Source organism: Chlorocebus sabaeus, chromosome 8 (assembly GCF_047675955.1).
Source record: "Chlorocebus sabaeus isolate Y175 chromosome 8, mChlSab1.0.hap1, whole genome shotgun sequence".
Classification (NCBI taxonomy): domain Eukaryota; kingdom Metazoa; phylum Chordata; class Mammalia; order Primates; family Cercopithecidae; genus Chlorocebus; species Chlorocebus sabaeus.
The window spans coordinates 37726050-37738217 of record NC_132911.1 but is presented as its reverse complement, the minus strand read 5'-3'; positions in this window follow the sequence as shown (position 1 = coordinate 37738217).

Sequence of the window (12168 nt, the reverse complement as noted above, 5' to 3'; positions counted from 1 at the left end):
GAGACAGGGGTCTCACTATGTTGCCCAGACTGGTCTTGAACTCCTGACTTCAAGTGATTCTCCTGCCTCAGCCTCATAAAGTGTTAGGATTACATATATGAGCTACTGCTCCTGACCTTGGCTCAATTTTAAGCAAATTATTGTGTCTTAGGGATTTTTTTCTTTACTATAGATTTTTATTCCACTTTTTTTTTTTTTTTTTTTTTTTTGAGACAGAGTCTTGCTTTGTTGCCCAGGCTGGAGTACAGTGGCGTGATCTCGGATCACTGCAATGTCTGCCTCTGAGGTTCAAATGATTCTCCCGCCTCAGCGTCCCGAGTAGCTGGGATTACAGGCACCCAACATCATGCCCAATTAAGTTTTGTATTTTTTAGTTGAGATGTGGTTTCACCACATTGACCAGGCTGGTCTTGAGCTCCTGACCTCAGGTGATCCTCCCACCTTGGCCTCCCAAAGTGCTGGGATTACAGGCATGAGCCACCATGACTGGCCTTTATTTTGATTTTCATATGCTTTTTAGGTTTGTTTATGAGTGCAATGACCACTTCCAGGAATTCTTCTAGCCTGCATTTTCTAATCCAGTAACCACTAGTCACTTAATGGTTTTTTTTTTTTTTTTCTTTTTTTTTTTTTTGAGACGGAGTCTCGCTCTGTCACCCAGGCTGGAGTGCAGTGGCCGGATCTCAGCTCACTGCAAGCTCCGCCTCCCGGGTTCACGCCATTCTCCTGCCTCAGCCTCCCGAGTAGCTGGGACTACAGGCGCCCGCCACCTCGCCCGGCTAGTTTTTTGTATTTTTTAGTAGAGACGGGGTTTCACCATGTTAACCAGGATGGTCTCGATCTCCTGACCTCGTGATCCGCCCGTCTCGGCCTCCCAAAGTGCTGGGATTACAGGCTTGAGCCACCGCGCCCGGCCACTTAATGGTTTTTTATATTTAAACTTATTGTAATTAAATTAGGCTAGGCGCAGTGGCTCACACCTGTAATCCCGCACTTTGGGAGGCTGTGGGAGGCGGATTGCTTGAGCTCAGGAGTTTGAGACCAGCCTGGGCAACATAACAAAATCCTCTCTCTACAAAATATACAAAAATTAGCTAGGCATGATGGCATGCACCTGTGGTCCCAGCCACTCTGGAGGCTGAGGTGGAGGATCACTTGAGTCCGGGAGGTGGAAGTTGCAGTGAGCTGAAGTCACGTTGCTGCACTCCAACCTGAGGGACAGAGCCAGACCTTGTCTCAAAACAAACAAACAAAACCTAATTATAATTAAATCAAATGTAAAATTCAGTTCCTTAATTGCACTATTCATATTACCAGTGTTCGATACCCACATGACTAGCAGCTATCTCACTGGACAGTGCAGATATATACATAATATATCCATCTCAGAAGGTTCTGTCGGCCTAAACTGTAAGCCAAGCTTGTCCAACCTACAGCCTCTGGGCTGCATGTGGCCCAGGACAGCTTCGAATGTGGCCCAACAAAAATTTATAAAATTTATAAACATTGTGAATTTTTTGTGATTTTTTTTTGTTTTAGCTCATCAGCTATCATTAATGTTAGTGTATTTTTTAAAAATTTTCATTTATTTTTATTTATTTATTTATTTTTGAGATGGAGTCTTGCTCTGTTGCCCAGACTAGAATGCACTGACACAATCTTGGCTCACTGCAACCTCTGCCTCCTGGGTTCAAGTGATTCTTCTGCCTCAGCCTCCTGTGTAGCTGGGATTACCACCACGCTCAGCTAATTTTTGTATTTTTAGTAGAGATAGGGTTTTGCCTTGTTGGCCAGGCTGGTCTCGAACTCCTGACCTCAAGTGACCCATCTACCTCAGCCTCCTAAAATGCTGGGATTACAGGCTTGAGCCACCGTGCTCAGCCGATGTTAGTATATTTTATGTGTAGCCCAAGACAATTCTTCCAATGTGGTCCAGGGAAGCCAAAAGATTGGACCCCACTGTGTAAGGACGGTGAGGACCCGGCTGTGCCAATGTCCTGTTAAGTTGATGTGGAGGTGTAATACGTCCACTCCACTCTTTGCCTTCTAACCTGCAGTTTGGAAAGTGGCCTCTGGCTAGTGCCATAAGGAACACAGAGGGCGTATGCATTGGAAGACCTAACTTCCTACTCTTTGTTAACCATGTTGGGACAAATGCCTGCTTTCTTGGGTCCCTTTTAGCCCAGTTTCTCATCTAAATGCCCATCAGACCAGCAGAGGGAGCTGGTCCCTAAGCTGACCCACCCTGAGGTTTTCTTCCTTGGGAGATTTTGGTTGTCAAAACTTTGCCCCTGCAGCCCTGGGTGGCCAGCTCTTCTCTTGCCCTCTGCCCTTTCGCATTCTAACTTTGGAAGGAACTTGGGGTAATCTTATTTAGACTTTGCACACCCCTAAATCTTATTTAGGCTTTTGCATTTTATCTGTTATAGGAGAGCAAGTGGGCAATGAATGCGCTCCTCCTGAGGGTGTCTGAAAAGTTGGAAGTCTCCATGTCCTAATCTACTGCCACTGACTTCAGCAGCAGAGGAAGCAGCACATCTGGAACTGAGGCTTCTCCAACTTCTGCTGCTAAATAACTCTGTGACCTTGGGCAAGTCACTACTTCCAACCCCAGGCCTCTCTTTTTTAAAATTTTTAATTTAATTTTATTTATTTTTGAGACAGGATCTCACTCTGTCACCCAGGCTGGAGTACAGTGGTGTGATCTTGGTTCACTGCAACCCCTGCCTCACAGGCTCAAGTGATTCTCGTGCCTCAGCCTCCCGAGTAGCTGGGTGATATGGTTTGGCTGTTGGAGAAACCTCCGCCTAGATTTCAAAGGAAGTATGGAAACACCTGGATGTCCAGGCAGAAGTGTGCTGCAGGGATGGAGCTCTCATGGGGAATCTTCGCTAGGCAGTGAGGAAGTGAAATGTGAGGTCAGAGCCTCCAGGGTCGCCACTTGGGCACTGCCTACTGGAGCTGTGAGAAGAGGGCCACTGTCCTCCAGACCCCAGAATGGTAGCTCTACTGACAGCTCGCACCCATGCACCTCGAAAAGTCACAGACACTCAATCTCAGCCTATGAAAGCAGCCTGGGTGGAGTTGCCTAAGGCTGTGGGAACCTACCTCTTACATCATCATGAACTGGATGTGAGACATGTAGTCAGAGCAGATTATTTCAGAGCTTTAAGATTTGATTACTGTCTTGCCTTGTTGGATTTCAGACTTGTATGGGGCCTATAGCCCCTTTATTTTGGCCAATTTCTCCCATTTGGAATGAGTGTATTTACCCAATGCCTATACCCTCATTGTATTTAAGAAGTAACTAACTTGCTTTTGATTTTATAGGCTCATAGGCAGAAGAAACTTGCCTTGTCTCAGAGGAGACTTAGACTTGGACTTTTGAGTTAATGCTGGAATGAGTTAAGACTTGGGGGACTGTTGGAAGGGCATTATTGTGTTTTGAAATGTGAGAACATGAGATTTGGGAGGGGCCAGGGTGGAATGATATGGTTTGGCTGTGTCCCCACCCAAACGTCATCTAGAATCATAAAGGGAGAGACCTAGTGAGAGGTAATTCGATCATGGGGTGGTTACTCTCATGCTGCTCATACCATTATCATGATTAGTGAGTTCTCATGAGATCTGATGGTTTTATAAGAGGTTCCGCCTTCACTCAGCTCTTATTCTTCTCCTTCCTGCTGTCATGTGAAGAAAGACACGTTTGCTTCCCCTTCCTCCATGATTGTAAGTTTCCTGAGGCCTCCTCAGACCTGTGGAATTGTGAGTCAATTAAACCTCTTTTCTTTATAAATTACCCAATCTTGAGTATGTCCTTATAGCAGTGTGAGAACAGACACTGGGACTACAGGCACATGCCACCAAGTCTGGCTAATTTTTCTGTATTTTTTGTAGAGATGGGGTTTTGCCATGTTGTGTAGGCTTGTCTGGAACTCCTGGACTCAAGCAATTCACCTGTCTTGGCCTCCCAGAGTGCTAGGATTACAGGCATGAGCCACTGTACCTGGCCCAGGCCTCTCTTCAAATGTGGAGAGGGTTGTGGCACCTGATGATTTCCAAGGCCTTTTGCAATTCTAGATTCTATAACTTGGCCAAAGCCTTTGTGATCTGGTGGACAAAGAGGCTGAGATCAAGAGATCCAGATAAAATAGATATTCTCCCAATAGAGAAATCTCCAGGCTTGGATGGTTTCACTGGAGAATTCATTCAAACACTCATAGAACAGCAGACATCTCTTTTGCACAACCTTTTCCAGAAAATAGAGGAGGGAACACTTGCTAACTCATTTTATAAGACCAGTATTGTCTTATTATTATTATCTTTGGGGATGGAGTTTCACTCTCATCACCCAGACTGTAATGCAACGGTGTGATCTTGGCTCACTGCAATCTCCACCTCCTGGGTTCAAGTGATTCTCCTTTCTCAGCCTCCCAAGTAGTTGGGATTACAAGTGTAAGCCACGACACCCAGCTAATTTTTGTATTTTTAGTAGAGATGGGGTTTCAACTTGTTGGCCAGGTTGGTCTCTAACTCCTGACCTCAAGCAATCCACCCTCCTTGACTTCCCAGAGCGCTTGGATTACAGGTATGAGCCACTGTACCTGGCCAATTTTATGACACCAGTATATTCTTGATACCAAAAACAGACAAAGGGCCAGGTGTGGTGGCTCATGCCTGTAATCCCAGCACTTTGGGAGGCTGAGGCAGGCAGATCATGAGGTCAGGAGAGCGAGACCTTCCTGGACAACATGGTGAAACCCTGTCTCTACTAACAATACAAAAATTACCTGGGCTTGGTGGCAGGTGCCTGTAATCCCAGCTACTTGGGAGGCTGAGGTTGGAGAATCGCTTGAACCTGGAGGCACAGGTTTCAGTGAGCCGAGATCGTGCCACTGTACTCCAGCCTGGCAACAGAGTGTGACTCCATCTAAAAAAAAAAACAAACAACAAACAACAACAACAACAACAAAAACCAGACAAAGGTAGTACTAAAATGGAAAACTCTAGAGCAATATCTCTCATGAACTTAGATGTAAAATCCTTAATAAAATATTAGCAAATTGAATCTATCAACATAAAATAATTATAAATATAAGGTCCAGCACAGTGGTTCATGCCTGTAATCCTAGCACTTTAGGAGGCCAAGGTAGGCAGATCACTTGAACCCAGGAGTTTGAGACCAGCCTGGGCAACATGGTGAAACTCCACTGCTACAAAGAAAAGGAAAAATTAGCCAGGGATGGTAGCGTATGCCTGTAGTCCCAGCTACTCCGGAGGCTGAGGTGGGAGGATCACCTGAACCTGGAGAGGTTGAGGCTGCAGTGAGCTGTAATCATGCCGCTGCACTCCATCCTGGGTGACAGAGTGAGACTCTGTCTTAACAAAATAAAATAAAATAAAATAAAAATAGAATTACTAATATAAGTATAAAAATAATTATATACTGTGACCAAGTAGGATTTATTCCCATTATATAGGCTGGTTCAACATTCAAAAGTCTGCCATATCAAGAAAGGAAGGTTAAAAAAAACAAATCTTCCATATCAAGTGATCAATAGAGCTTAGATATTAAAAAAGTCCACCATATCAACAAGCTAAAGAAAAAAAATCATGTAATCGTATCAGTTGGTGAAGAAAAAGCATTTGATGAAATCTAGCACCCTATTTATGATAAAAACTCTCAGCAAGTTAGGAATAGAGGGTAACTACCTTAACTTGATAAAGAGCATCTGCAAAAAACCCGACAGCCCACATCATAGTGAAAGGTGAAAGACTGAATGCTTTCTCCCTAAGATTGGAAACAAGGTAAGGATGCCTGCTCTTCCCTCTCTTATTCACCCTAGTTCTGAAAGTTCTAGCCACTGCAATAAGATAAGAAAAAGAAATAAAGGACACATGAAATGGAAAGGAAGAAATAAAACTCTTTCTCTTTGCAGATGACATGATTGTCTATAAAGAAAATCCTAAATAATCTACAAAAAAAAAACTGACCCCCAAACCAAAACCCTCTTATAATTGGTTGTGAATTAAACAGGTTACAAGATACAAGATCAACACAAAAAGCCATCATGTTTATGTATACTAACAACAAACATGTGGAAACTGAAATTTAAAACACTGCATCATTTACAATTGGTTCAAAGAAAGTGAAATACTTAAGTGTAAGTTGAACAAAACATGCACAGGCTCTGCAAGCTGAAAATTACAAAATGTTGATGAAATAAATTTCTTTTTTTTTTTTTTTTTTTGAGATGGAGTCTTGTTCTGTTGCCCAGGTTGGAGTGCAGTGGCTTGATCTCAGCTCACTGCAACCTCTGCCTCCTGAGTTCAAGCAATTCTCCTGTCTCAGCCTCCTGAGTAGCTGGAGTTAGAGGTACACGCCACCACTCCCAGCTAATTTTTGTATTTTTAGTAGATGGGGTTTCACCATGTTGGACAGGCTGGGTCTCAAACTCCTGACCTCAGGTGACCCTCCCGCCTCGGCCTCCCAAAGTGCTGGGATTATAGATGTGAACCACCATGCCCAGCCTGATGAAAAAAAATTTTAAAGACCTAAGTAAATGGCGAAATATACTGTGGTCATGGAGTGGAATACTTAATGTAGTAAAGAGGTCAATTCTCCCCAAATTGAGCCAGGTGCTGTGATGCACACCTGTAGTCCCAGCTACTTGGGAGGCTGAGGCAGGAAGATCCCTTGAGCCCAGGAGTTTGAGGCTGTAGTTGAATAGCCACTGCACTCCAGCCTGGGCAATATAGTGAGACTCTATCTCTGAAATTTTTAAAAAATTTTTAGTTTTATTTATTTATTCATTTTGAGACAGAGTCTCGCCCTATCACCCAGGCTGGAGTGCAGTGATGCGATCTCGACTCACCGCAACCTCTGCCTCCCAGGTTCAAATGACTCTCCTGCTTTCGCCTCCCATGTAGCTGACATTACAGGCATGTGCCATCACTCCTGGCTAACTTTCGTATTTTTAGTAAAGACGGGGTTTTGCCATGTTAGCCAGGCTGGTCTTGAACTCCTGACCTCAGGTGATCCGCCTGCCTTGGCCTCCCAAAGTATTAGGATTACAGGCGTGAGCCACTGTGCCCAGCCAAAAAAAATTTTTTAGAAGTGTAATTACTATTAAAATCCCAGCAAAGTATTTTTGTAGACATAGACACGTTTATTCTAAAATGTATATGGAAAAATATAGACTCTAGGAACAGGAAAATAATCTTGGGACAAAAAGAAAGATTAAAGTGGGAGGAAGTACTCTACCTCCTATTAAGATAAAATAGACACTGTAGAAGAACACGATGAAAGAAAAAGGGAGATCAAACTCTGGCCAGCCCTCCCCTGAGAGAGTGGAGACAGAATCCCAGGGGCTTGCTTTCATCTGATAGCTGAAGCATCGATGGTCACATGGTCACTGGAAGGCCGTGGGCATTCAGGAAGCTTGGTTTTCCTGAGAAAATTCCCATCTCTTTGAGCTCCTTGGAGAGTATCTGGGACTTTAGTGAGAGGAGTCCATGGTGCCTGGAAGAAAGACTCTAAAATACTGCTGGTTTCTTGAGGTTGTCTCATGGATGAGTTGAATGTTCTACTTCTTTCCCCACGTGCATCCGAAATTTGAAGGCAGAGGAGCATATTTTGGTTCCTGGCTTGTTTATTTATTTATTTATTTTCAGAAGGAATCTCACTCTGTTGCCCAGGCTGGAGTGCAGCAGTGTGATTTCAGCTCACTGCAACCTCTGCCTTCTGGGTTCAAGCAATTCTCCTGCCTCAGCCTCCCAAGTAGCTGGAATTACAGGCACCCGCCACCATGTTTGGCTAATTTTTTTTATTTTTAGTAGAGACGTAGTTTCACCGTGTTGACCAGGCTGGTCTTGTACGCCTGACCTCAAGCGATCCGCCCCCTTTAGCCTTCCAAAATGCTGGGATTACAGGGATGAGCCACTGCGCCCAGCCTGGTGCCTGGTTTATAGTTGTGCGCTAGACTAATAGGGTTTGGCTCTGTATCCCCACCCAAGTCTCATGTCGAATTGTAATTCCCAGTGTTGGAGGAGGGGCCTGGTGGGAGGTGACTGGATTACAGGGGCGGACTTCCCCCTTGCCGTTCTTGTCATAGAGTTCTCATGAGATCTGGTTGTTTGAAAATGTGGGCCGGGCGCGGTGGCTCAAGCCTGTAATCCCAGCACTTTGGGAGGCCGAGACGGGTGGATCACGAGGTCAGGAGAGCGAGACCATCCTGGCTAACACAGTGAAACCCCGTCTCTACTAAAAAAATACAAAAAACTAGCCGGGCGAGGTGGCGGGCGCCTGTAGTCCCAGCTACTCGGGAAGCTGAGGCAGGAGAATGGCGGGAAGCTGAGGCAGGAGAATGGCGTAAACCCGGGAGGCGGAGCTTGCAGTGAGCTGAGATCCCGCCACTGGACTCCAGCCTGGGCGACAGAGCGAGACTCCGTCTCAAAAAAAAAAAAAAAGAAAATGTGTAGCCTCTTCCCTTCATTCTCACTCTCTCCTGCTCTGCTATGTGAGGATGGTGCTTGCTTCCCTTTTGCCTTCTGCCATGATTGTAAGTTTCCTGAGGCCTCCCAGAAGCCCAAGCCTGTATAGCCGGCAGAACCATGAGCTGATTATATCTGTTTTCTTTATAAATTACCCAGTCTCAGGTATGTCTTTATAGCAGTGTGACAATGGACCCAGCCCAGCCCAGTCTTCATTATTTTCTCTTTTGCCTCCTGTGAACTCTCATTTTTTTTTTTTTTTTCCCAATGGAATGATAATGGGAAGAACTCTCATTTTAATAGGGGAAAGGAGGGCCAGGTGTGGAGGCTCATTCCTGTAATCCCAACGCTTTGGGAGGCCGAGGCAGGCAGATCACCTGAGGTCAGGAGTTCGAGACTAGCCTGGCCAACATGGCGAAACCCTGTCTCTACTCAAACTACAAAAATTAGCCGGTCGTGGTGGTGGGCGCCTGTAATCCCAGCTACTTGGGAGGCTGAGGCAGGAGAATCACTTGAACCGGGAGGTGGAGTTTGCAGTAAGCCAAGATCATGCCATTGCACTCCAGCCTGGGTGATGGGTGACAAGAGTGAAACTCCGTCTCAAAAAATAAAAAATAAAAATAAAATAAAAATACATGAAGAAGCAAGACTGAAATTGGGACTACCTAGACGAATCTCACACAAAGGTGAAATCAGGATGGCCCTCCTTCCCCAGCTGAGTTCTGGTTTGGAATCAGTGAGGCAACCAGACCCTCATCCTGTGGGCCTTTCCTCTTCCAGTACCCCATGGCTCATAAAAGAGTGCAGCGTGGCCAGATGCAGTGTCTCACGTCTGTAATTTCAGCACTTTGGGAGGCCGAGGTGGGCGGATCACCTGAGATCAGGAGTTTGAGACAAGCCTGGCCTACATGATGAAACTCCATCTCTACTAAAAATACAAAAATTAGCTGGCCGTGGTGTTGCACTCCTGTAATCCCAGCTACTCAGGTGGCTGAAGCATGAGAATTGCTTGAACCTGGTTGGCGAAGGATGCAGTGAGCCAAGATTGTGCCACTGCACCACTGCATTCTAGCCTAGGCAAGACAGCAAGACTCTGTCTCAAAAAAAAAAAAAAAAAAGAAAAGAAAAGAAAGAAAGAAAAAAAGGGTGAAGGGCTTAGGTGGGGTCAGGAGAAATGAGAACAGTGTCTGGAATGAATGAAAGGCAGGCACCAGTGACCATTTGGTCCAGGCTGGAGACATTTGTGTAGGGAACATTTCATTTTTACATCGGAGAGGTGGAAGAGGTCATGGCAAGGTTACACTGGAGGGATTTCCTTCCTGCAGCCTTGAGAGGACCCCAGACAATACAAGTGGCTAAAACGATAACCCCCTAGCCTGTGAGGTACAGGGCTGCTCCACTCCATGAGCCTCACTGTATTTCCCTGGTGGTCATGGATGGTGGTTGAGGACTTTCCCCTCTTCCTGCAAGCCTGGGTCTCCTTCTCCCCCACCACACCATCCTGGACTGCCTTCTTGGCTCCTAGGGCTGCTGCCTTTGGTCTCAAATGGCATCAGGACATCAACATTGGAATCACTTTCTAATCCGGGACAGACGTGAGCCCAGGCGCATGAGTGGAAAGTAAGATAAACCAAACCAAGCAAAGAAGCCAAGTAAGAAGAGAGCCCGAAGTAGGGCAAAAGCCCCTGGACCAGGTGGCTCAGCCTGTAATTCCAACACTTTGGGAGGCCGAAGTGGGAGGATCACTTGTGTCCAGGAGTTTGAGACCAACCTGGGCAACATAACCAGACCCGTAAAAAAAAAAACAAAACGATGCATCATTGGCCAAGTAAGACTTGGGCAGATATAGTTGCTGCCAAGGCCCCAGCACAGCGTGGGGGCTGAGAGGGCCATCTCTTTCAGGTCCTCACTCCTGTTGTCCTACAAGGTTCCAGGTCTGTGCCTCCAGGGCATGTCTCCAACCTGCTGGGCAGCCTAGAGAAGGCTCCCAATAAACATCTGAGCAGTTGCAGGCATCTGGGGAGCCATCCCTCCACCCCCAGCCTGCCAGCTTTCTCACCTCCCTTTACCACTCCTTCTTCTCACCTCCCGGGTTTACGCCATTCTCCTGCCTCAGCTTCCTTAACCTTTGGGGGAGTGAAGGGGCGTGCCCTGGAGAAGACCTCCCCAGCAAAGGAGGGGCTGGGTACAGCTGTCTGCCAGTGTAAAATATGGGAAGCAGTGGGGACAGGCAGTAGAGCTGTTAGGAGGGAAGTTTCTATTTCTTGCCCTCCTTTTTTTTTTTTTTTTTTTTTAATGTACTTAAGACACTGAGGACAATGCAGTGAGGGGTACAGGTAGGAAGGGGGTTTGGAAACATGCCAAGAAACAGCAGCTATCCATTTGAGTTGCTGTATTGCTAGGGCTGGACTCATTCTAGTTGGCTTCCAATGCAGACAACGGGTGGCGCAGCTCTGGCTGTCTCTGGGACTTGGGATGGACCTCATGGGCCTCTCAGAGGTCTGGGTCGCAGTGACCCTAAGGACCTTGGGCACACTTGACTCATTAGGTGAGAACCCAGAGACTCCCCAGGAAGCCTCCAATAGATCTAGCTTCCCAGGCAAGACTGGTTAACCCCAGACAGGCCCCCGCTATTGGCCTACAACGAGATGGGCACATAAACACCAATGTGGCTGTACAAGGTTTAGCATTCTGTAAACTATGCTGGTTGAATTATCAGGTTAGTCCCGTGGATTCAGATCCATTTTGGGAAACTCCAAGCTTTTAAAAATTAATTCATTTGTTTGTTTATTTATTTATTTATATTTATATTTTATTTTTTGAGACAGAGCTTCACTCTTATTGCCTTGGGTGGAGTGCAATGGCACAATCTCAGCTCACTGCAACCTCTGCTCCCCGGGTTCAAGTGATTCTCCTGCCTCAGCCTCCCGAGTAGCTGGGATTACAGGCGCCCACCACCATGCCCAGCTAATTTTTTTTTTTTTTTTTTTTGTATTTTTAGTAGAGATGGGGTTTCACCATGTTGGCCAGGCCAGTATTGAACTGCTAACCTCAGGTGATCCAACCACAGGTGAACCTCCCAAGTAGCTGAGATTACAGGCATGCGCCACCACATCCAGCTGATTTTGTATTTTTAGTAGAGATGGCGCTTCACTATGTTGGCCAGGCCAGTATTGAACTGCTAACCTCAGGTGATCCATCTGTCTCGGCCTCCCAAAGTGCTGGGATTACCGGCAGGAGTCACCCTGCCTGGCCTTATTTATTTTTATAGAGGCTGGGTCTTACTTTGTTACCCAAGCTGGTCTTAATCTCCTGGGCTCAAGCAATCCTCCGGCCTTGGTTTCCCAAAATTACAGGCATGAGCCAGCGTGCCCAGCCCTCCAAGCCTTTGAAGGCTGTTTGGCTGCAAACTTTACCTGTGCCTCCACCATTGTGGTGTGAAAGCAGCCATAAGTGGAGTACAGCTGTGTTCCAATACAACTGTATGTATGGATACTTAAATTTGAGTTTCATATAGTTTTCATTTGCCAAGAAATCCTATTTTGGGACTGCATAGTGGCTCACACCTGAAATCCTGGCACTCTGGGAGGCCAAGGTGGGAAGATCGCTTGAGCCCAGGAGTTCAAGACCAGCCTGGGCAATATGGCAAAACCCCATCTCTACTAAAAACACAAA